Source organism: Pinus tabuliformis, chromosome 6 (assembly GCF_031772625.1).
Source record: "Pinus tabuliformis cultivar Carrire ecotype Pingquan chromosome 6, CPIR1, whole genome shotgun sequence".
NCBI lineage: Eukaryota > Viridiplantae > Streptophyta > Pinopsida > Pinales > Pinaceae > Pinus > Pinus tabuliformis.
This window is the reverse complement of record NC_142292.1, coordinates 669,423,796-669,450,783: the sequence shown is the minus strand read 5'-3', so window position 1 is coordinate 669,450,783 and position 26,988 is coordinate 669,423,796.

Sequence of the window (26,988 nt, the reverse complement as noted above, 5' to 3'; positions counted from 1 at the left end):
CATAATGGCCATCTTTGAGAACCTGTCGACGACCACAAAAACACAGTCATTTCCATGCTTAGTGGAAGGAAGGCCTGACATGTAATCCATGGAGATGGATTCCCAAGGTCGACTAGGGGTAGGCAACGGGGTATAGAGGCCTTGCTTCTTAATGGTCGGTTTGGCAATGGCACAGGCAGTACATGATCGGATGTACTTCCCAACATCCTGTCGAAGATTCGGCCAATAGAAATAGTTTTGCAGTACTGCCACTGTTTTCTCGACCCCGAAATGCCCAGCAGCCCGACTGTAGTGTGCTTCCCAAATCATCTTGGCACGCTCGCTTGAAGGAACACAAAGGTGACCGAGGTGGCATAATAGGGCATCCTGGAGGTGAAAATCTGCAACCTGCCGACCCTCCAAGAGTGTCTGGTATGTGTGGCCGAATTCTGGGTCGCTTTTGTAGAGAAGTGGCCAATCAGAAGTCTCGTGCCCGCAAGAGTTGAGCACGGTGGTTAGCGCCATGATCGGTGGTCGACTGAGGCAATCTGCAACATTATTGGTGCTGCCCTTTTTATACTTGATATTCAAGTGAAACTGTTGCAGGTATGTAGACCACTTCTGATGGCGATCATTCTGCAATTTCCCTTGGGTCTGTATGAACTGCAGAGGTCGGTGGTCTGTGTGGATGACCGTTTCCTTCCCCAAAATGTAATGCTTCCATTGTCGGCAGGCCTGTACAATGGAATACATCTCTTTATCATAAGTGGGGTACTTCCGGACTGTGTCTGAAAGTGTTTCACTGTGATATGCCACTGGATGTCCATGTTGAGTAAGGACTGCCCCAATAGCATAGTCAGAGGCATCTGTCTCGACCTCAAATGGTTGTTGTAAATCTGGTAACGCGAGCACTGGTGCCGTGCAGAGGCGATCCTTCAACTCCCTGAATGCCTTCTGTTGAGATTCAGACCAAAAGAATTTTGCTTTCGCCCCGCCCTTGGTGACTTGACTCAAGGGCCAAGAAATATGAGAAAATCCCAACACAAACCTGCGGTAGAAGTTGGCAAGACCTAGAAAGCTGCGGAGCTCTGTTAGAGTGGTTGGAGAGGGCCAATCCCGAATGACTTGGACCTTGGCTGGATCGACATGCACCCCCTGTTCATCAATGATGTATCCCAGATACTGAACCTCGGTCATGCCAAAAGTGCATTTCTCCAAATTGGCACATAGCTTGTGTTGCCGCAGTGTTTGGAGAACCTGTCGGATGTGGTGGAGGTGCTCTTTCCAACTCTGGCTGAAGATCAGAATGTCATCCAAGTATACTACTACAAAGGAGTTGGTGAATGGCCGCAAGATGTCATCCATTAGCCTCATAAAGGTTGCAGGAGCATTCGTCAATCCGAAAGGCATGACCAACCATTCGAAGAGGCCCTCCTTGGATTTGAAGGCAGTCTTCCACACATCTGAGGGTTCAATTGGTACCTGGTGATATCCTGACTTCAGATCGATCTTGCTGAAATATTTCGCCCCCTTTAGTTGGTCTAGGAGGTCATCAATCCGCGGGATCGGGTACCTATTACGGACAGTGATCTTGTTCAGCGCCCGATAGTCAATACAGAGTCTCCACGTCCCATCCTTCTTCTGTACCAACACTATCGGGCTCCCACAGGGCGAAGAACTCGGACGGATGTGACCTTTCTGCAGGAGCTCCTGAATCTGCCTCTTGATTTCATTGTTCTCCAGAACGGAGCGCCGATAAATTGGTCCATTGGGTAGCGGCGCACCTGGGGTCAGATCGATGGAGTGCTTGACTTGACAGTGCAGAGGAACCCCTGCCGGGGAGGTGAAGATGTCTTCGTACTCCTCCACAATCTTGTCCATCTGTAGCTGCCGTGCAGAGGGACCCCGTTTGGAGGCCGCGGCCACTGTCTTCTTCTTCCCTTGAGGGCGTATCATCAGGAAAACAAATTTCCTGGTTTTGGAAATGATCTTACTGCATTGTTTTGCAGTAATCAAAGAGATGGCGGCAGGTGGTGCTACCTCTGGTATCCTGAACAACTTATTTCCCAATGTAATAATAACAGCACGGGGCCTTGATTCATACACAGCATGTCGCTTCCACAAGTATGGTTGTCCTAGTAATACATCACAAACTTCAAGGGGAGCAATGTCACACAATACCTCATCCGTGAAGGGCTTGATGTTGTATGGAAGGCGACACTGCTGGCTCACGCGAAGATCTCGCCCTTGGTGAAGCCACCCAATGGTGTATGGTTGTGGATGTGCTGTGGTCGGTAAGCCCAACCGCTTCACGACCTCTGCCGAAATGAGGTTCTTTTGACTCCCGCTATCAACAATGAACTGTATCGGGGAGCCCTTTACCCACATCTGGGAGTGGAAGAGACGCTCCTCCTCCTCTGGATCTTCGGGTTCATTTTTCTGGATCTTTGCGGTAGCAACAGTGGCGCTGGGATCCGCATCAATGATCTGCTTCCCTTTTTCATACCCCTTATCGGGTTCTGACTCAGAGTCGGAACATGCATCTGATTCTGAAACCTTTAGCTCAGCCACCAGTGACTGCTTGGCCCGACACTCACTTGTGTTGTGAGTGGAGCTCTTATGGAACTCACACCATTTTCCAGTGTCCTTTCTCGGCTTCGCGGCGTTGCTCTTTGCTTGCAGCTTCGGCTGGTTGTCTTGGGCTGTCCCGCCTTGGCTTTGTCCTTTGTTCTGTGGTTTAGGGGCACCTTTCCCCTGCTTTGGATTCGCAGATCCAAAGTCTCGCTTCTTTTGTTTAAACTTCTGCTCGACCTTGACGGCATACCGGTATGCTGCGTCGAGCGAGGGGATGTTTAGGAACTGTATTTCTTCCTGGATGTACTTGTGCAGGCAGCCACGGTATTTGAGTATCAAATGTTGCTCTGAATCCTTGATACCCAACTTTGTGCGAAGGGTATGGAAAAGATTGGTGAACTCCGGCACGTCTTGGTCCCTTCCCTGCCGCAGCGTGGTCCACTTTATGTATTCATCCTCATAGCTTCCGACAGGGTAGTACTGCTCCTTGATGGCATCCCGGAACGAATCCCAGGTGGGTGCGGCTGAAAATAGTGAGCCAATACTTTCATCCTTCTGCTCGCAGTAGGTTTCCCACCAGTCCTTGACGTGGGGGGCTGCTTTGAGAAGAGCAAAAACAATCTTTTCCCGACTCGAAAATTCATGAACAGAAAAATAACCCTCTAGCAGATTTAACCATTTATCTACGGCATCGGCGTCTATCTGACCCTCGAATATGGGGATTTCAAAATTAACTTGTACCTTAAAGGGTGTGGCGTTTCCAGAGGAGCTGCTGGAAGCCGATGCGCCGCTTCTGGGTAGCCGCTGAAGGATCTACGCAAAGCTGTCCATCATCGCGTTCCGTTGTCGCTCGAGCGCTTCTTCGAGCAAGATTTTGATGGGATCTCCTGCCCCCTCGTCTTTCTTCTCGTCCGCCATGGGACGCCGTCGGGATTTGCGAGGCTGGTCTTGCAAAGGTTCAACCAGTTCAAGCCCTAACTCCTTATATCCCGACCTTGTTGGGGACATACAAAGAAAAACAGAGAAAAAGCAGACCGCTCTGATACCACTGATCCGGATTTAAACAGGAACGCAACAAATTACAGAGATAACCATATACACAAAGATGCAGCGGAAATAATACTTCATTTCATTAATGGAAAATACTGAAATATGCTTACAAACAGAAATGGAAATCAACTAGCTAGGGCGATGGTAGCTTATCTCTGAGAAGAGATGTGATGGCTACATGCCTCTGAACTGTGTTACAATGAGGCTCGAAGGCCTATTTATTGTTGAGAAACAATGGAAAAACCCTTAACATTCCAAAACCTAACCCTAGGAGATGAAACGCCAAACTGTGGGCCCCGTTTGGGGGTAAGTTGGTACATCAACTTCCCGGGGTCGTAACTTTGGCATATGATCTCCGTTTGACGCGTACAATAGCTCATTAGAAAGATCTATCTGAGCACTATCATTGTTGGAACGAGCAACACCAGTCCATTCCCTGGACTCCCCAAAAAACGTCGTTTAGGGCCTCAAAACGGCTCCGGAAGTTCAGGACCCGAAACACTGCTAAAAATAGAAAGTTGTGCTACAATTAAGGAAACTGAAAATGCTGAGAAAGACAATGGTGGGGGTCCAGGTGGACTTGGCAGGTGGCCACCAATATCCACCTGGATCAATGTGGGTGGTGGTCACTTGTCAATAGTAATCAACACAAGAAATCCTTTCATGAATATAATAGCACCTTTCTTGGATTTGTTGGAAGTCCTTACCAAAATTGTGCATATTTGGCATGGTATACTGATGGTTTATTCCTCTTTGGGCCTATCGGTCTGACTATTTCTCATGGATGCCTTTTTCAAGTCTTCCTTTCAAATATACCTTGGTTCTTGGTTCTATATCCTGCGTTCTTAAGGCACTAGTAGGAATAAAATTGTGCTCTCAGTGTTGTTAGAGGACTACCTCATAAGATAGAGTAACTTGGTTTTATATTTCTTGTGCCTAACATAACATTGTATTTTTGTTGTGCATATAACGGGTTCCAGTTTGTTATGGAAATATGCCCTATTTCATATGCTTTCTTGGTGTTGTGAGAATTATGAAGTATATATTGATAATCCTTGGCATTCTCATGGTTTCTGACGGTTTTGGGAAGACAAGTCTTCTCATTATGTTAGTCAAATTAATGGGTCACATCCAGAAAGGAAGCACACTCATGATATTACTTGAATTATAGCAAGAGATTCTAAAACGAGTTGCCTTTAGTGAGACTTTTTGGAAGCTTTTCCGGTGGGTCTTTTCAGTCTAATTTCTCTAAAACCCGGCAGGAATTTATTGAAATCACAAGATTGATGGGTAACCCCTACACAATCGAAGTGCCCTAGGGGTTTTTCAGGGTGTTGAATCCATATATACAGTCAAAGAACCGGTTTAAATAACACTAATCAAGATTTCACCTCAAATTTTTTGTCAAATTCCAGCACCGGAAAGTCCAAAAAGGCTCACTAAAGACAACTCCATTATAAAATACATATATCATACCTTCCCCTTGTCAGCTTTGTGAAATATTAGACATGGTTTAATTAAACCAGATTGAGGAGTTAAATGAGATTGTAGACTATTTACACTCGAAGTGTAAACCAAACACTGGTTGTGTGTGGACATGATACTAAGAATTCCTTAAAGTGGGTCGATGTTAATAAAGTCCCAAACAATCGTTTTAATTATGGTTTCAACTCCGGTGTTTATGGGTCTCGTTGAGAATTGGTGGTTTGAATTAGTTGTTGTGGCACAATATAGCCTACCTTACATTAACATAAAGTGATTCCCTTACTCTATGGGCACCCATCTTGGGCGATGAAAGGGACTGTGTAGGTCAAATTCCAACTAGATCGTCCAAACACACCCTCATTATGTTAGGTGTGAACATTGTGTTGTAATCATTGTATATAATATGTTAATACAATGCATAGAGAGCCTTATTGATTACCTTAACATTAACTCTTCAAATGTGGCAAGAGCCTTAGTTCCTAGGGCTTCCAATCCATGCAACTGTGTTGTACAAATTCCAGATAATAATCAAGGTCAAGGTCGGGGCTAGGACCAATCTTACAGGTATTGGTAAAAGGGTGGAGGTTGGGCTAACCTTATGAGACTGCCACAAGTCAGAGGTTTAGGGTCAAGCCCAAGGGAGTGGAGACGTTAGCTTCCACTAGAGGATCGAAACAACCTTTTAGTTAGGTCATGTAAACCATGTTTACCATAGCATTATATGTGGTGTGGATTATGTACGCATATCTCGTCTATGAATTATATAACAAACATAAGTCGATATGTGTCTTGGTGAGGCTCATGACGAAGAATAGGTTTGGTGGCAAGGTACATTAATGTATGCATGTATGTATGTATGTGATTCATATGTAATGCATGTCAAACATATATAAGTTGCGATATGGGGATATGTAATATGTATATGCAATTAAAACACATTATAGATATGTGTGTGTGTGTGTGTGTTGTAACCATGGGTAGGGCTTGATATATGTTAGCTTATACTCCGATATGACCTTGAGCGTGTAACCTTGGGTGGAGGTCGTAACGAGTGAATGACGACGATTAATAAAGAAATCGACAATGACTCACTATGGGACCTCCTCCCTTGTGACATTGACAAGGGAGTAAAGAGGTCTCGCTGTCATGGAAGTTGTCGAATGAGCATATAAATTGAATAGGGATGATCCTGGTTGGGGATCACTCCCTGTGACATCAGTGGAAGGGATTCTAGCCCCGCCCACCATTGATCTGTTCCATCATTTGTAGCTTTTATATGAATGTTGGCATGTAGATTGTTATATGGAGGGATTGTTGGATGGCAACCAAACATGAGGGGATTGTTATATGGCGAGATTGTTGGCCATGTAACCCAGGTGGCCCACTGCAACAAAATTAATTATAGATATAATTGTACATACATATATACATCTATATATATATATATATCTATATATATATATATATATATATATATATCTATATATATATATATATATATATATATATATATATATATATATATATATATATATATATATATATATATATATATATATATGTATATATATATATATGTATATGTATATATATGTATATGTATATATATACATATATGTATATATGTATATGTATATATATACATATATGTAGATATGTATATATATATATATATATAGATATATCTGTATGTGTATATATGTATATAGCCATATGGGGTACGCTTTGTAAGCATACATCCTTAGGTCTCGAGAACCTCTTCCCAAAAGAAGTGGGTTACTACGCGACATGGAGGCCATGTGGCAAGATAGAGGAAATGACAATTTCAATAAATGAAACTTTAAAGGAATCTGACTTAGGATCCAAGAGTCCATTTTGGATGAAATTTATATTACCGGAAATGTCTTACCAAGATGAGGGTGATGGTGACATCTACTCTGAGTTTTGAGAACTCAACAAAAAGATTAAAAAAAAAAAGGATAATTTTTTTCCCAGTTCTCTAACCGTAGCTAAGTAGTTGGATTTGTGAGTGAACACTTCGTCAAGGCTAAGGTGGGATGTTTACATTAATATTTTTGAAAACATAACCATCTATGCACACATATACATGGAAATCTTGTGTATATGTTTAATAATATTCTAGTCTATTATTTATTGTTTATTTCTTAGTCAATTGGGTTTATTTCAAGTGATTGAAAGGAATAATTGTTATCCTCCCTACCCAAGTTCAATTCCCTTAAGTTATATGATGAGCTTATATCAAGTATATTATTGAAATGGCTTACCCTTACCTACCGGCTGTAGGGTGTGGTGCTTTATTGTACACCTTGAGTAGGCCTAATGATTAAGAACACACATTTCCTCTTAAGAGGTCATAGGTTCAAATCAAGAGGGGGGTAGAGTATGTGCACCTCTACAGACTTTAGTGGTCAAATCAATAAATGAAGGTGGGTCACTTGTCCCACAAACAATAGGGTCTCATACACTAATTCGATGTTTGACTTGGTCATGACCTAAATATTAGATTATTATCATCATCATCATTATTATATTATTTATTAGTTTGTGGGTTTACAATTTGTCTTTATATATATATATATATATATATATATATATATATATATATATATATATATATATTAAGCTTGGCAGGACCATTCCATTTTCTATTAAACAAAGGCAAATTTACACCACATAGATTGACCAGGTGGCCTCAACTTGCCCCGAAGGGAAACCAAGTCTGTTAGCCACGTGTCTGCATTGTAAGCCATCCAAAAACAGTAAAGTCTTAATCTCTCTAGCCAAGCTAGATATGTCTATGTTTCATGTCCATACACTACATATCTATCTAAACTGATATTTGCATAACAAAAATTAAAAGCTATCCGCATAAAACAAAAATATGCATAGGTAAGAGTCTATCCCTTCTGCTCCTCCGAGGCAGATTCAACAGGTGTCAGATCCTTGGCTGATGCCCCAGGCATCTCATTCAGTTCCAGTATGCAAGGAATGTGGCGGTCAATTCTATCCAGCCTAATGTCTTGTTTATGAAGCTGGAAGAGGATTTTCTGCAAATCCTGCTTGTAACTTGGCATACCTTGTAGTGTCATTGCCATTCCCAAAGAGATTTGCTCCATTGATTTGCCTAATAAACTCTTCATTAACCAGTAGAGATAAGATTTTGTTTGAACTGCGTAATTCTTCCTTGGGTGTTGCTCGGATCCGGGGACTAAAGTCCTCCAGTTGTCCATGTCTTCCTCTGTCTCACTACCTTGTTTTATTTCCTCCTCCCACTCTTCTAACAGTTTCTGGATTCCTTCATCTGTCCCCTCACAATAAGCCTTCGTCGCTTCAGTGATAAGGTGTTCTACCGACTTCCTGCCCCTTCGAGGTTCCGATGTGCTTGGCTCCTTGTCTTTCCTAGGTGTCAGGCCTCTCCTTCCACGACCGCATCCCCTCGCAGGTCGAGCCATGTCCAGATTTCCTGAACCCTGGTGACAACAACGGTTTGTTAAACCAAAACAAAGCATTGTAGTTTGGGACCTTTTCTGAATTGTTTTGCCAACACTATGCACCACCCCCTGCTTCTCCTCTCCTCTTGCTCTCTCAGCCTCAGAGCTGGGGTGGTCCATAGACCGAACCTAGCAATGGGGTGGTCCATAGACCGAGCCTGCTGTCGCTCCCCTTTTCCAAGCCCCATAAATTTCGTTCACATGCAGGTCAACCTTCCCTTACCTAAGCCATTCGCACAGTCCCCTCCTTCTCCTTACAGTTTGCCAGGAAGAAATTGGGTCCCTTTCCCCCTCTGCCCAGGGAGTAATAGCACTGCCTCTCAAGTTCGCCCATTTAGCTTTCCAATCGGGGTCTCTGGCCTTGCCATCGTCCCAAGAGGAATTCCGGTTACCCCAACACATGATTTTCCTTAAACGATAATGTCTGCTTCCCATACAGCTTATCAACTGCTCCCCCCTTCCCCCTTCTTCCATCCCATTGTCTGCACTCATTTGCTTGCAACAGTCGACCTCTCCCCCATGCACGGTTTAAGGAGCCTGGTATTTCCAAACACAGCAGCATGAGATTATCCCCCCAACGACCATAGGCACTACCCACCTGGCAAAGGATATGGATACAAAACCAAGCAATTGCCAACAATTGCCTTCCCCATTGCCACCAGTAGTTCTCTACCCCCTAGGCCTTCTTCCTATTTACCCTCCTCTCACCCCAGCAAAACCCCAACCATAACATAATTACAGTGGAGGAGCGAGGCCAAATAACATACCCGGGTTCGAATGACGTTCGTCGTCGAGCTTTGAGTCGCAGGTTCCGTCTCCCTCCCAAGCCACTGCAACACCACCTTCTGCCACAAGCAAGCACTCCAACAATGCTCGCTTGCCTACCTTGCCTTCCTTTAATCCTCACCTCACCTCCTATCCTGCCACCTTTCCCACCACCCCAGCATGCATTCATGCCAAGGGTCGCCAGACCCATTGCCTTGAGCATGTGGGGATGGTGGTACTATTTTCAAAGGTACCGATCTTTAATAAGACCACGTTGTCCCAACTGTCGGCTTGCATCCTGATCGGGGTTTTTTATATATATTATATTTAGTGCTATATTTTTTATTTTTGTTTTTGTTTTTACCTTTTATTCTTTGACTTTGTGTTGATTTAGGATTTCTTACTCACTTTAAAAGTTAATATTTATTATTATTGCACTAGTCAGCTTTCTTAGGGTTTCTAATCTAGTGGATGTTGCTTTGAGACTGACCTTTCCTACATCTTTATTATGTATTGTGTAGATTCACAACAATTATATCAACTCACTGCCCTAAAGATGAATCTTGGGTTTGAAATATGCATAATATAGTAACCATGCACCTATGATTTTTCTCCAAGGTGCACCATTTGGCCTTTTTTTAATTTTAACTTTCACAATGTGCATTATACACTAACAACACCTAGTGAATAATATTGTGTTAAGTGTAGCACTTTGATGTTTTTAAATTATCAAGTTTATTAATGCACATTGTACAATAATGACACACCAGTGCATATTTATGTATTTAGTGCATTTATGCATGTTACTTTCTTGTATGCATCGTCTAACCTAAAAGCATTTATAATTTAAATATTTTTTCCATGTAACAAAGCACCCTACTATTTGACATGTACGCAAGGGTAAGATATTATTCAGGGCTCAAGGTCATAAAATAAAAAGGTTAAAATCCATTACAACAATATACTCAATATGAACTCAACATGTAACTTGTAAGAATTGAACCTAGATAGGACAAATAGCAATAATTTCTCCAAACCACCAAGGATAAACCCAATTAACAACATATAACTTAAAATTCTTTATTTAGTTTGTAAAACATATTTCATAATTTGTATATTTCATTATGTGAAGTTTCTATTGATAGAAGATGGTCAAAAGAAGATTAAGGAAAAATCTTATATCAATGTATATGAGAGAGAGAAGTTTGAAGAGGAGAAAATAGCAAGATTTTTAAAATTTTAGTATGAAAATAATATATTTAATTATGTGTATGTTTAGATAATTTTCATTGGATAATCTATGTCACGTAAAGCAAAAATTATAAAACTATACAAATTGTTCGAAAGTTGAGTGGAAAGAGTGTAAAAGTTTTAAGGAAATATTTCCCAAAAAAAGAATTAGGTGGACCAAAAGGTGACTTATATTGAAGTTTTCTTTGATTTTGTTTTATCTTTAATTTAACTAATAATGTGCTTCTCCATAATAATTGCTAACATGTTTCAAAAGTTTGATTTCACATTTATTGAATGTTGTGGGGGGTCGACAACAAGGGAACACGAGGTTGTCTTAGGAATATAAATGTTGTGGGGGGTTGACAACAAGGGAACACGAGGTTGTCTTAGGAAGATAAATGTTGTGCAGGGATGTGAATGATGATGATTTGGTTCCTAGTTTATCCAGAGTGGTGTTGGAAGTTAATGAAAGAGGGAGTTTGGGTGGTGGGTGGGGAAGGGGGGGCAAGGTGTGATAGATATAGTAGAAAGAATGCATAGACATTCTTTTCATTTACAGTACAAAATTCAATCCCATGACTCCAAGAATCAAATTATATATAAACTAGAACAAACTTTTTAAGGGCAATGGTCAATGAGACATGTGAGACTTGCAATAGCAAAAATATATGATAATGAAAAAAGCATCATTTAAAAAGTATTATTGCTAATCATATTTTTCTGGAATGTGTATACACTAGCCCAAAAAACTATTAATTAGTATTTTTATTATATTTATTTTGATATATATATGGATTTCTATTGTGCTCTTTGCTTTTGGAATATTACTAAAATTCCAAAGGATAAATCACATGATATTTGAAATACACAAATAAGGATGTCAAATAAAATATATAGGGAGATCGTCAAGAAATGAGTATAATTACATAAATGGAGGAACCATCCCAAGAACAATGTGCATCAAGTGTTTGTAATCATTGCTTTTTCTTTTTTTTAATCACTATGGAGAGAGAAAGTTTAATTATTACATGAAATACTAATTTTCAATTGTTTTATTGTTGTAGAAAAAAAAGCAACATGGAAGTCATTCATCACATAAGACACGACCTGGATGTAGAAAAGGGTCGAATGAAAATTTTGTGAGCACTCAATGAATTGTTAAGATTTTGTATGTTGAAATGTATATATGTTAATTAATTGACAATCGTTGATGGATGTTTTATAATAGGTGCTAACATACAAACAAGAGTTATTTAACGTTTGATTGACGTTAGATTAAGTATGAGTTGTGTGATAACCCTTTTAATCCCTAGATTTTGTAATATGTAATTAAGATTGATAATTCTAGGATGACCAGTATGGATATTTTTCCAGATTTTAATTGATGTAAATATTCATCTTTATTGAAGATATTGTTAAAGATGAACAAGACAACAACCAACACAAATCTTGATGCTTAAGGGAAAATCTATAAGGGGGGATTTCGGAAGTTTCCTATGTTTCATGAATTGATGCTTTAATTTTTTTGATTTAGTAGTTGAAATACCTAACTACTAGTAACTATGAGAAGAATAGAGGAGAGGTACCAAAGTGCTCTAAAGATATGGGTTGCATACCCATTTCAGAGCTTTTTTGTTGACCACAAAAGCTAAGTAAGGATATTGATTTCTCATACTGGGCAGTGTGAATATGAAGGACAAGCACCTGTGGGGGTGTGAGGGAGAATAGGAAGATAGATAGGAGAGAAGAAGAGACAAAGAGGAATGTTGGTGAGAGAAGTCAAAGTGAGAGTGATGAATGTGTGCAAGTGAACCAAAGAAAACCCATTGGAATGAAATAAAAGGACACATGGGTGTTCAAACTCTAATCTGAGTAGAAGGAGACAAAAATCATTTTGATTCACAAGCAATCCTAGGTGGAATTGTGATTTTAATTGAATTGGAAAAGGAAGTAAACGAGTAAGTCTTCAACATGAGTAATAGGACTAGGAGGAAATTTTGGATTGTTTGTCTTATTCAAGCATGTAAGGCACCTAGAAAAGGAGAAGCATAGAGGGACTGTTGATTAATGAAAGGTTCCCTTTTGTGTTATTCACGCCCATGGTGGCCATACTTTAATGTGTTAATAGGCCTTGGCTCAATAATTCAAAGGAAAAATCTTGATTCCTATATGTGAAGGAGAGTGGCCTTCATGTCGTCTACCCTTATTTGAAATATTAGAACCCTGAGAGAAGCTTCCTCTTAAGGCATCGAATATTGTTTAGGATGGCTAGTTGCAAGTAAGCTACAATATAGTTTTGTGGTTCGGTGGAGAGTGGTTCTCCCTTCTTCAATTTCCAATAAGATTAAGTGCAACAAATGAGTGTATATATTTCTCTCTTAATGAATTGTATTTTTTATTTAAAGTTTCATGAGAGTTGCTATGTTGTTTTACCGAATATGTATAAGTGATAAGTTGAATATATTACATAGTTTTACTTGGATGCTAGTTATTACTTCCCTTGTGAATGAATTGTGTGTGTGTGTAGATAGAGATAGATAGATGGATAGAGAGAGAGAGAGAGAGATAATCTCTAAAATAAGTTACCAATGATGAATATAGGATGTTTATTTTAGTATGGTGAATGTATAAACTAAATTGAGCTCTAAGTCTCTTTATGTATTTTTTTAATGTGAATGAATTCTATAGAAAATTTGAGTTTAGGCCCAACTCAATTTCAAGTTCATGAATTCAAATCAAGTTTAATGCCCAACCCAACAAATTTCATGTTGTTTCATAAACATGGATATTTCACTTAAAACACATGAACCTAATCTACTCACTTTTGTTGAGAATAACACAAGCAACCCAAAAATTTAACACCGGTGTTTTTTATCAAATGACCCTAGAAAAACCCCTAAGAGAAAACCAATAAGAAAAAGAGGAGGAATTTTTAATTATCGGAGAAATTTTACAGCAGCCAAATCAACAATAAATACAATGTATCTCCCTTGGAAATTGTGGCCATATTTCTGAGAATCTCGTGCTTCCTCAAATCCTTAATTTATATACCCAAGCTACCTTGGAAATCATGTTAATCCACTTAGAATTTTTTTATCGTACAACCCTCGAAATTCGTGCCTAGTCATTCCTTGAAAATCGTTTCCACTACTGTACGACAAGTGCATTAAAAGTGTTGTACTAGCTCTCAATTTTCATGTTGATTCTAGGGATTTGTGCCCTATCTAAATTGGTGTATATATTTCTCTCTATTTATCTTCATCTTAGCTCCTCTTGCTAAGCTTCTCCCGTTGGCTATCTTTCACATCTTCTCCAAATCTCATGAAGAATGGTGTGCCTCTTCACTCTCCCTTTCTCCTTTTATTTCTCTTTAATGACCAAAATCCCTAAACCTAGATCTCAATGGCTGAAATTAAATCTCACCATCTCAAGATCAATGGTCATGACTTAATTTCACATTGGGCCCACTTAAATCACTTAAATGACCCAACTTTATAAAGTTACACTTACTTTATAAAAAGTCACACTTTAGTAATTAATTAAAAAGGTACACATTCCAACTTTATAAAATCACTTTATATAGTAAAGTGCCTAGAGAGTGAAATATGCTTGGTCACTTTCGCACGCTAGGCATTGTTAATGGAAAAATACCTCCCAAGGTACAAAAACTAACACTCCCTCTTAGTGAGGGAGGTACTTATGGCACCTCCACCGCATAGATTTGTCTCCATGCCCATCTCATCATATGTGGTTGCTCCCTTTGAACCTAAAGACTATCCTACTACCTATCCTAAAATATAAGTAGATAACCTATCAAAATAAACCATTCTCTGAGGAGTTCCATTACACTCTTGAGCATCTATCAATTCCATGTCTTACCAACTCAATCTCCTTATAGTACCAGAATTATCACTCTTCCTAGTCGCTTGTCCCCTCTCAGTAACTGACACTAATCTTGTATCCAAGATCCCCTTAGATACATCCACAGGTTATCCCAACAACCTATATGGAAACCCATGTCTGATGCCAAGCATTATTCTTACCTCTAAAATTGCTTCCTCTGAATATAGAAATATTTGTTCATCCTGGAACAAAACTCTATATTTGTCATCCTCTAAGGTTGACATTAAGAGCAAGTGTATTGTCGATCTTAGAAAAAGCAACCTCCTTGTCACCTCCAGAAATCCTCCAGACTCTAGTTGGAATTTGACACGCCCAACCCCCTACACTGCATGTGTGGCACTAGTCCCACTAATCACCCTTCAATCTGAGTTTATCTTTGAAACATTTGTAAAACATTGACCTCATCCCCATCATGTGACTAGATGCTCTATTTGTAATACCCCTGGAAAATTACTATATGACTTTTAATTATTTGTTCGTTGGAAAAAATAAAAAGGACATGTGATGAAAAATGTTGATGTAAATATTATTTTCAATAATGAAAAAAGAAATTATTTGTGGTATATTAGTCCTGTCAGAAATATGTTTAAGGCTAACATGAGAGATTAACCCCTAACTGTCATGAAAATAGTTGAATTCAGTTATTCCTAGAGAGGTAGAAATAAAAAGGAAGAAAAAAATCCTCCTTATGTCATTATTATTACTCTTTAACTTTGTAGAGTGCAAGGAAGTAAAAATAGAAAAATTTTAGAAAGAGACGAACCACTGTTAAATGGACATGACTAGAGAAAAATGTTATGCGGTGAATTATGTGACTAGGAATTATGGGAGATAAAGACAATTACCTTTGAAAGAGATTACCAGTAGGAGAAAAAGACTGGTTGAACCCAGGAAATTAGCAGGATGCTACTAAGGGTTCATGAGGTGAATCATGTTAAGGACTTCTGCATAGTTTTCCTAGCAGCTAAGGGTAGAGTCAGGTAAAACTGACATAGAACCAGTTCAAGGTTGGGAGGATTGTGGAAGCCTTTAACAGATTCCTAAAAGGATTTGGATAAGTATATAATCAATTAGATTGTGAATAGTAGAATTGAAATGGAGAATTGTACAGTAAGTGTAAGAAGATAGTTCTGTGAAAGTTAATGAACTAAAAATTTATAAATTGTTGAATGAAGATTTTATTGTTTCTGAATATGAGTAATAACATTCAGAAATATACTTGTTGTTTGGATAACTTGGTGGTTGCAAGTACATGAATGTATGCAGGTGTTAAAATAAAGGTCTTTCCGACCCTGATAATGGCCAAAGGGAAGTCAGAAAATCCTGTTATGATTTCTTGAGTAATATTTGCACAAGGAAAAGAAAAGAATTGTGTAGTATGAATGCCAATAGACATTTCCTAAATAAAGGTAGAATCGAGTGTTAGAAATAAACATGTACAAATAGCCCTATATTGTTTATGGGGACTCTTGGTATCAAAACTTTGCTCCATAAACTTGTAGGTTACAAAGAGAATTTTAGGTGAACTTATATATATATATATATATATATACACACATGAAAAAACATTTGGAGATAATGGTAATAATAGGGTTAAATTTTGAGCTTGTGTATAGGTTAGATCTGCAGATTTGTAGGGAACAATTATTTTGTTCCCAAGCCAAGCACCATCAATCTTGAGCACGACTGCATGTAGAAAAGAAAGAGTTTAAATGTGCGTAAGAGTTTCAAGTATGATAGAATATTGTTACACAATAAAAATAGAAGAAAGCATATATAATCATTCTTATAGAACATAAATCTAAAAATATAGATATAACAATAGGTTTGTGACTGTGTCTAATTATCATTGAACTTACATGCTTATGATCATGACCACACTCTTATTAAAAAGGAAGAAGAATAGAACCAACAATTGTATATATATTTATGCAAAAATATATTCATACATGAATGTTATCTCAACATTACTCAAGGCATTACAGTATTGGGTGGGAAGTTGGATATATAATAATAAGTCTTTGAAGGAGAGGAAACCCTCTCTCAACATCACTTATACAAGCTTTGAAAAAATATTTATATACATTGCCTTGTATAACCAGGATTTGTCTCACATATAATCTCAGCAATACCTTTAAATCATAAGTAGTGTCATCAGGGTCGACCTAGGGCCGAATTCAGTAAACCCTAACCTATAAACCAAAACATTTAGAAGTATCCATAACATCGTCACTGTGCAATTGAATTGGAAAGGTAGAGGGTTATTGTGAGCACCTGAGACTGTGGAGCACAAGGAGAATATAAGAAAAGCTTAGACCAGCCCCAAAGAAAATGTTTACTTGAATTTAAGTCATTGTGGAGGCATACCTGTAAAAAGAATTCGATTAAAGTTAGTTCACCTAAACCATCTCCAAAAAATGTATGGAAAGAGGAAGAGTGATGTCATAAAGGTTACCCATAAAATTAGTTACCTGCGAGAGGGCGAAAAGGGTCCCCACTACTCCTTCCAGGAAAACAACATCTAACCTTAATAATAACCATCATAAGGGAGTAAGGATAAAGCTATTTGAGTGAAAAGAATGATATATACAAGCCATTGAATTAAGGTTTTTAAATAAAAACTCACCATGGAAAGGAAATGATAGTAATCCTTGGAATAAACTGGAAAAACAACTTTTGTGTAACATGTGGAAAACCCAGCACCACGTATAACGAAACCCTTACATGCGACATTGAAACACCTGTGAGAAAACCAACGTCAGTTGACCATAATACTTAGAGAATGGTTGTAGATACAAATTAAACTCAATTGACATACAAGCCAAGAATTGTTCAACATCTCGAAAAAAACTTACTAACAATGAGCCTACACATCATTCTAATGGAATTTTCAAACCCTTTAGAATTGAAAGGCTAGGCTAAGTAGAGCCATCAAGAAATTCTATGGAGAGCCCTTCAAGAATCGTGGAAAAACCTTCATATGCAGAAGGGTTTGAGAGGAGTTGCAGATCTCTACCTCACTTCCAAAGCATCAACACAATGAAACCACGAATGAGGTTGGTAGGGTAGTTACCCTAACTCCCACCCAAACCATCTCCATCGTCCATTCCACGTGATTCATTCTACACCGTCCAAACCTATAGTTGGCTAGGGTTCCATGAGAATGGTGGGGACCCAAGCCATAAGTCAAAGATCACGTGACGATGGTTTGTGTGGCAGGCATCTTAGATGGCACTATGACATAATGCTTATAACAAAATTTTCAAAGTCTATTCTGATGTCAATTTTTGCATGGAGGAATGTGGCCTGGCTGAAGGCAATTCGTAAACCATACGTTATCATATAGAAGGGTATGTGGAATACATACATGTAAGACCAATCTTTGTGAGGCTAGAACTTCGAGCTATGGTAATCGTATAGGCCCGAAAGTCACAAGATTAAGGCACACCATTATTGTAAAGGTCAAATAGTAAGGTTGTCATGGTATGTAATGTAATATAAAAGTATTATATGTGAAGATTAATATGTTTATGTGTGTGTGTGTGTTTATATATATAGGAATTCAACTGCTTGCATATGTATAGAGGTAAAAACAAAAGGAACATAAAAATGTAATGAAAAGGGAAGTATCAAGAGGCAAGTAGGCAAGAGAAGAATAAGATCTAATGCACAAAGTTCCATTATAACCTCAACTAGAGTAACGATGCCAAGAATATGGTAAGTAGGTATAAAAATAATTGTAAAAGGTTTTCCATGATTGTATAGTAGATTCAATGGATAAAGACCACTTTACACAAGTAATATCAGTGAATACATAAGTTAAGGAAAAATAATTTACAATAAAGAATGGATTTCATGTGGTGAGATGTTTTATCTTAATAAAAAAAATTACTACCTCAAATATTAGGTCACTAGGTGATTTTTCTACATTATAAGAGGGAGATGTTACACCATTTTCCACTAGCCATAGCCCACTATCCTCATGCACAATAGTATTATTGTCCGAATAACATGTGATAAGAGAAAACCCTTTCTCAAATTTCTCAACAAAGTCATCAATCTTAGTTCATGTTACTACTACTGCTACATGTTCCTCTTTCTTCTTCTTCTTCTTCTTATATGGACATTGTCTTGCATATTGACCAGTATTGTGACATGCAAAGTATTTCACTTTTCTCATGTCCTTGTTAGAAGAATATCCCCCACTTCACTTTCCCTTGCCTTTGCCTTTTCCCTTGACTATAAGAGCAACATTCTCCTCTTCTCCCCCACAACGCTTCCCACCACTCTTGGCATTACGCCTTATCTCCTCTTGATGGAAATCATCCCACATTATTCTTTAGTCTAGAATATGCTCACAGGCCACTATCCCATCAATGAAGGTATCCCCTTGCTTGGAAAACCACTCATGGTTGATCTAACCAGTTGCTCATCAAAGATGGTTTATCTTGATGCTTCCAACTCATCCCTCACTGAGTGATCTTGGTGAGGTATGAGGATACAATGTCAGTTTTGGTCATCTTAGTTTGCCTTAGTTTTCCCAAAGCACAATATTGTTATTCTCATTCAGGATCTAGAAAAGTTTGATCAAGGTTTCCCACATCTCAAAGGCATAAGTCTACCCCAAAACATGAGGAATAAGGTGGTCTTTGATAACATCTAGAAGGAGCTTCTTGGCCTCAAAATTCCTTTTGTTAAAATCATCCAGTTGTACTAGATCAATGGGTATTTTCATTCTCTACTCAACAATGTTCCATATCTCAAACTCCTAAAGCACCAATACAAACCTCTCCTTCTATGGGTTAAAATTATTATCCCTATTCAACCTATAATCAACCCTCAACCATGTTTCCATTGACATGTTTACCAAACTTAACAATAGTAACTTTTCCCTTCTCTATTTTCCTAACACAACCCCTTGCAATCCCTGCAATACCGCTATATCAAAATCTTCCCATTGTCCCTTAGAGCCCGAACTCTAATACCATGTAGAAAAATTGAGTCTAGGCCCAACTCAGTTTCCAGTTCATGAAGCCACATCAAGTTTAATGCCCAACCCAACATATATCATGTTGTTGTCATAAACATGAATATTTCAGACTTTAAACTCATGAACCTACTCTACTAACTTTTGTTAAGATTAACACAAGCAACTCACAAATTTGAAACAGGTGTTTTTGGTCAAATGACCTTAGGAAAACTCCTAAAGGAAAACCAATAATAGAGACAAAAGGAATTTTTTTTTCTTAGAGAATTTTTATAGTAGTCGAATTATCAATAAATAAAATTTATCTCCCTTGGAAACCATGCCTAGATATCCCAAAATTTCATGTTGCCTTTATGTGCCTAAGCTTCCTTGGAAATTATGCCTAGTTGCTTAATAATTTCTATTGTACAACCCTCAAAATGTGTGCCCTGTTAGCCCTTGAAAATGATGCCCACTATTGTATGACTTGTGCATTAAATGCAATGTGCTAGATCTCAATTTTCATGCTTCTTCTTATGCATTTAATGCTAAACTATAACAACCCTAGTGAAATCATATCCAAATTCTAAATAATTGTAATTACACAGTCTAAGAAATGTGACACAGACTGCAGTTTGTTTGAGGTGGAGATTGCTTGAGGAAATGAGAAAAATTAAATACATCAGTAATGGTTGATTGAGATAATTAAATAACCTGACTAAATATTAAAGTTAATTGTGGAGACAAGGACTAGTCCAAATGTCCTTAGCCTCTAACAACAAGCAAATAAGACAAAACTTAATGGAGCTAGCATGGTCACACTTTCCAAGAGGAGTGAGCTACTTGGAGATTGGGAGAAGGAGGAATGGTTTTATCAGTTTTGGGACATATTCAAAGGAGATTTGAAGAATCCCAAAGAGGAAAACAGGGGAATTTTTTTGGCTAATTCACCTACTGACTTGGGGTGCACAAGGAAAAACGCAAGAGGAAGAGCGTTGTGAAGAGCACTAGGTAAAATAAAAGAATTTAGAGACTAGTTGAAGAACCCTTGTGAACAGGCTTGTTGGGAAGAAGAATCTAGAGACCAGCTAAAGAACCCTCATGAGGAGGCTTGTTGGGAATAAAAACACAGAGTGACCAACTAAAGAACCCTCGTGAAAAGGCTTGATGGAAGAAAGAGACAGAGACCAGTTGAAGAACCCTCGGGAAGAGGCTTGCTAGGAAAATATTATAGAGAGCAATGGTTTACTGAAGGTTTAAGATATCCACTGGAAGCTTTGGGATTGAAGAACCTATTGCATTGGGGAAGAAACAATCTGGTGTTGTGAGACTGAGGAACCACCAGGAGTTGCCTTGGGGATGAAACTTTGATGTTTGTCTCACTGATGAATCACCTGGAGAAGTGATTCTTCTATCCAGTAGTAGTTTATCCACTGAAGAAACTTTAGTGTGGATTCTCATCTCCTAATAGTGAGTCAATGATTCTATGTTGTATGTATGGCATCTTGATAAGGATGTTAATCCTGGTTTTAAGTCTGGAACACTCAGAAGAAATTTGTGTAGTTGGTGCATGAAGGTGTTGTGTCCTTGTAACATCTTGTTCAGTTGAAAACATTGTTTGGTTCCCATCCCAAAAAGCACTCCACCTCAAGCACTGGAATCTGGCTTGGGTGTGATAGCTGTAAGTGAAAATTGGCTACAGTTATCTATGGTTGGGTGGAGATTCTTAGTCCCTATCTTAGATGTCAACTCCAACATTAAACACTAAATAAGTGTTTATAAATGTCTTCCTACTCATTGAGTTAATGTTGAGTTATTACACCCCGATTGTTGAAAATGCAACAAGATGATGGAGCTTGGTGGAAAGGAGTCGCCTTCACTAAGTGGGCCCGCAAGCTATTTTTGGCGCAAAGTCTATTTTTAGACTATGTCTATTTTTAGACATATGGATCATGGTCTAGGAGTTGCAGGATGTTATTTATGGATGATTGGTCATGTTGGGAAAAATAGATGGACTTCTATTTTTGGTTCACAGCGGAGTGATCAGAGTCTATTTTTAGACTGCCAGGCTAAAAATAGAAACGGTCAAATATTATTAGCCCTTAGTAATATTTGGACTCTAAACATTATCTTATTCTCTTGGAGCACTTCAGTTCGAGCTATGGATGTGGCACATGCAGCTGAAAAAAGGAATCACGTGGTTTCTTATGTGTTAGTTGAGCTATTGCATGGAGGACTTCAGTTAGAACTCATGCATGTGAGTTCTATGGAGTTGGATGTGGAGTTGATGGAGTTGTGTTCAGTTTGACTTGGTTAAACTAGTTGTATTTAGTCTAACTACAGAATACACTAGTGATGAGTGATGTGAATTGATTGTTAATTAATTCACTAATTATTAAATCATAAAGCAACTAAAGAATACATCAGTTAACTCAGTGCATGGACAGTTCAATAGAGACAGGTGTTAGAGGTAAGTGAAAGGGTGAGTTGTGACTATCAGTTGTGCATGAGATTTTGCACATGCATGGATTTGAGTAATGCCAATGAGTACTGCACAGTGTGGGCCAATATCAAGGCAATTGTAGCCTGTGCTCACGTGATTCTCTTGCAGGATTGCGCAGTGGAGGCAAACAAAGCAGCGGAGGAGATCTGAACCTGTGACTTGTTCGGATCTGAGCTAGTTTTGTGTGTAACAAGTGGAAATAGTACTGAGTACTTGTGAGGAGTATTGTACTATGTATTGTTACATGTTCTCAATCATTATAATATACAAATAGTGTGGCGTTTTCAGCTGTATGCTTTCCCCGGGTTACATACTGTGTTAATGTGTGCGTGCGATTGATGTTTCATTGTTTTTAATTCCGCAAAATTGATGATCAACGTAGAGGAGGTTATGTATTATGCATGTATTCCACAATAGTGTATAATCGGGATAATCTCTGTGAATAAGTGTCATATTATTCAAAATTTCTACATGGTATTAGAGCTAGATGATTTGTAGAAAAAGTTTCTACATGGTATCAGAGTAGAGTTGATCATCAGATCTATTATTCGGAAAGTGTTTACATTTTATTTCTTCAGGCTGTTGAAATTTGGTACCGGAGGACAGGTGGTTCCCTTAGGCTTTGATCTTTGGCCTAGGGAAAAGTGTCCAAAAGAATTTAATTTTTCTCCTAAAGTGACTTTATAATTTTATAAAGTTAAATCTAATTTAAAAGTGACTTTAAGTGATAAAGTTATTAAGTCTAATTTTAAAGTGACTTTTATAAAGTCAATGAAAAATTAGAAAGGAAAAGTGACTTTGGAAATAAATGACTAAGTGGGTCTTTATTAAAGTTGGGTGAATTAAAAAATAGAAAGTGAGATTTAAATGAGCATTTAATCTCAACCATTGATCTAAATCTATTTCAGCCATTGGATTTAGAGATCACCCAAAAGTCACTTGGATCACCCAAAAGTCACTTGGAGTTATATTAAAGGAGGAAAAGGTCATTCATTCTTTCATGAGCAGATTGGGAGAAGGAGAGCAAGAGAGCAAGAGAGATTTCTGAGCATGAAGGAGAAGGAGACAGCAGCTTGGCACACATTCCAAGGCAGCAGTTGAGCAGATTTGTACAGCTGATTCAGCACATAGTGAAAGGCAGATTTTTGCACAAAAATCGAGGAGCAGTTTGCTGATTTTTCTGCACACAAAACAGAGGTCGTACAGCATTTATTGCTGTCCTGTTTGCTGTAATTTCCAGATTGCTGTGAGGCACGGGAAAGGAGATAAGTTGTAAATTTGCTTGCTGATTTTTTGCTGAATAATTCTCACTGTAAAAAGACAATTTTCAGAAATAAAAGAAGAGCTCTCAAACTGGTTTTCCCCAAGAGTTGTAGGGGGTTTTTCCAGGGTCAAGTTGACCAAAAATATCAGTGTTTTAATCTGTTTTAATGGCTGTTTTTAATTGCTGATTTTTAATTCTGCAATTTCCAGCATTCTGAAAAATTTCCAGAATTTGTGTTTTCAGCAATATTTATTTTTTTCAGTCTGTTAAATGTATGGTTATGGGAATGGGCATTTAACTACATGGGAGAAATAAGGAGAAACTGAAAACCGGGGTGGGAAAACAGAAATTTTTACATGGTATCGGAGCTTGAGTGCTGAAGGGCAGTTTGGGACAGCAAAAGGAAAAATTACAGTTGCTGATTTTTCACTCAGAAAATTCCAGCAAGCTGATTTTTTCATAAACAACAGTTTTATCTTTACTACAGCAGTGCTATTTTTCAGTTTTAGGACAGCAAGATGTCATTGGGATTGAGGGTGGAGGATACGCTGGATGGGCATATAAATTACAGCGTTTGGAAGGAGAGAATGCAGAGTATCTTTGAGGAGGCAGAAGTTTGGGATATCATGGTGCATACCGCACAGAACCCTGTTGTTGTGCCCACTGATGTTACTCAGTTGGCTGAGTATAAAAAGAAGAACAATAAGGGTAAGAGGCTGATTCTAGACGGAATCAAAGACCATTGCATTCCTCATGTGAGAGGAAAGAGCAATGCCCATGAGATGTGGACAGCATTGTCCAATCTCTACCAGAGTACCAATGAGAACCGGAAGATGGTCCTGAAGGAGAAGCTGAAAAACATTAAGATGGGTAATGATAGTGCAGCTGGATATCTCACAAAGATTACCAATGTGAGAGATGAGTTGGCAGCGATTGGAGAGGCCATTCCATCCACTGAGTTGGTGCGTATTGCAGTGAATGGCCTCCCCCGTTCATGGTTGAACTTTGCTGATGGGGTTTGTGCACGTGAGACCCTTCCCACATGGGAGAGGTTTTGGGATGATTGCATTCAGACAGAGATCAGGAAAGGACAGCTTGGGGCAGCCAAGCCAGTTGAGCAGGATGAGGATGTAGCACTGGTGGTAGGGGGCAAGAAAGGCAAAGGGAAGAAGCAGGCTTCCACAAGCAGTGGTGGGGGCAAAGGCAAAGGTAAAGGTAAACCGGGGAACACACAGAAGGACTATTCCAAGGTGAAGTGTTGGAATTGTCAAAAGATGGGACACTATGCAGTTGTGTGTCCGGAGAAGAAGAAGAAGGGAAAGAACCAGGACGTGGCAGCTTCAGCTGAGATTGAGGACGTGGCAGCTTCAGCTGAGATTGAGGACTTTGCAGGTCGTTTTGACCGGGAGTTTGCGTTCACTACATGTGAGTCCTCTAGTGCAGGATCACCTGCCACACAGGTTCAGAGGGAGCATGTTTTTCCCTCGATTAGCGGAGCATCTACAGGTATTTGGTATGTGGACAGTGGGGCTTCACGTCACATGACAGGAGTCCGTGAGTACTTCTCAGAGCTTTCAGAGAGTGGCACTGATATTGAGGTAGTACTCGGTGATGACAGAGTTGTTAGAGCAGTCGGGGTGGGGACAGTGACATTTCAGAGGGAGTCCAAACCTCCCTTGAAGGTGTCAGAGGTTCTTTATGTGCCAGGGATGAGGAAGAACCTCATATCCGTCTCAGCTTTGGAGGACAGAGGATATGACGTACTGTTCAGGGGAGGACAGGTGTTGATGTATCCCAGGGACACTCCAGCTGATTCAGCTAGAGTGATAGGTGTACGCCATGCAAAGGTGTACAAGTTTGCATTTCAGCCCCTTTTGGCATTGAGCAGTAGTACCGATAGCAGAGCTAGCAGTTCTGAGCTGTGTGAGATTTGGCACCGCAGGATGGGACATATGTATCATGGAGCCTTGAGGACATTGCGGGAGATCACTACAGGTGTGCCAGATTTCAATACTGATCACTTTGATACTTGCAGAGGTTGTGCGATGGGCAAATTTGCCAAATCCCCTTTTCCCAGCAGTGACAGCAGAGCGACGGGGATACTTGATTTGATTCATTCCGATGTGAGCGGTCGGATGTCTCATGTTTCCTTGAGTGGGTATGAGTACTATGTTTTATTCATTGATGATCACTCCAGGAGGACCTGGATTTATTTCTTGAAGACCAAGAGTGAGGTCTTCAAGCGGTTTCAGGAGTTCAGAGCTCCTGTGGAGACACAGACAGGCCGAAAGATCAAGTCCTTGAGGTCGGACAATGGAGGAGAGTACACCCTTGGAGATTTTGTTGACTATTGTGCGGAGGCAGGCATTAGGAGGGAGTTCACTGTTCCTTACAACCCCCAGCAGAACGGGGTTGCGGAGAGGAAGAACAGATCCATCATAGAGGCTGCCAAAGCTATGTTACATGATCAGGGGTTGCCATTGTTCTTGTGGGCAGAGGCCTGCAACACAGCTGTTTACTTGCAGAACAGGAGTCCGCATCGTGTCTTGGGGCACATGACTCCGGAGGAGGCTTTCTCTGGGAAGAAGCCTGATCTTGGTCATCTTCATATCTTTGGATGCATTACATACTCCTATATACCCAAGGAGAAGAGGACCAAACTAGAGCCCACCGCAGAGAAGGGTATCTTTGTGGGCTACAGTGAGACCTCAAAGGCCTTTCGGATTTACATTCCTGCACAGAGGAGAGTTGTTGTCAGATGGGATGTGAAGTTCGAGGAGGACAGGGCCTTTAGGAGGTCACGGGAGTTAGAGTATCTGGATCAGCCAGACCCTCAGCAGCAGTTGAGTCAGTCGCAGGGATCTAGTGGGCAGGGATCAGGAGGATCCGGAGGTACATCTATGAGGATGTCAGGTCCGTCAGTGAGCAGTGGCTCATCGAGCCAGAGGGGTGGTGCTCCGGGCAGCATGCAGAGCAGTTCACTAGGGAGTCCACTGATGGACAGTTCACACGGTACCTCAACTTCTACAGGTTCAGGTGCAGGCAGGAGGACAGCAGACAGACAGTCAGGAGTTCAGGCTACTGATGATGATGAGGAGGAGGAGTTTCATTCTCCGGTGGAAGAAGTGCGCTCAGGGAAGAGGAAGCTCAAGTGGCTTCAGGACACCTTGAGAGATGCCACATCTGTTGCTGAGCCGAAGAGGCCGGTCAGAGAGAGTAGACCACCTGAGAGGTTTTGTAGTTATATGGCGATGGTTACCAGCATCCTTGACTCTGAGCCTTCTAGCTATGAGGAGGCAGCTAGCCAGCAGGTCTGGAGAGAGGCCATGCAGGAGGAGTATTCTTCTATCATGAAGAATGATGTTTGGGAGGTGGTGCCGAGGCCTGAGGGCAAACCCGTGGTTACTTCCAGATGGCTTTACAAGGTAAAGCATGCTGCAGATGGCAGCATTGAGAAATTCAAAACGAGGTTTGTGGCTAGAGGGTTCTCCCAGGTAGAGGGAGTTGATTATGAGGAGACCTTCGCTCCCGTGGCTCGATATACTTCGATCCGCTCCATTATATCGATAGCAGCAGAGATGGGTTGGAAGATCCACCAGATGGATGTGAAGACCGCATTTCTCAATGGCTTCATACAGGAGGAGGTGTACATTGAGCAGCCACAGGGCTTTGAGGTGCATGGGAAGGAGTCCCATGTGTGCAGATTGAAGAAGGCCCTTTATGGCCTGAAGCAAGCTCCCAGAGCTTGGTACTC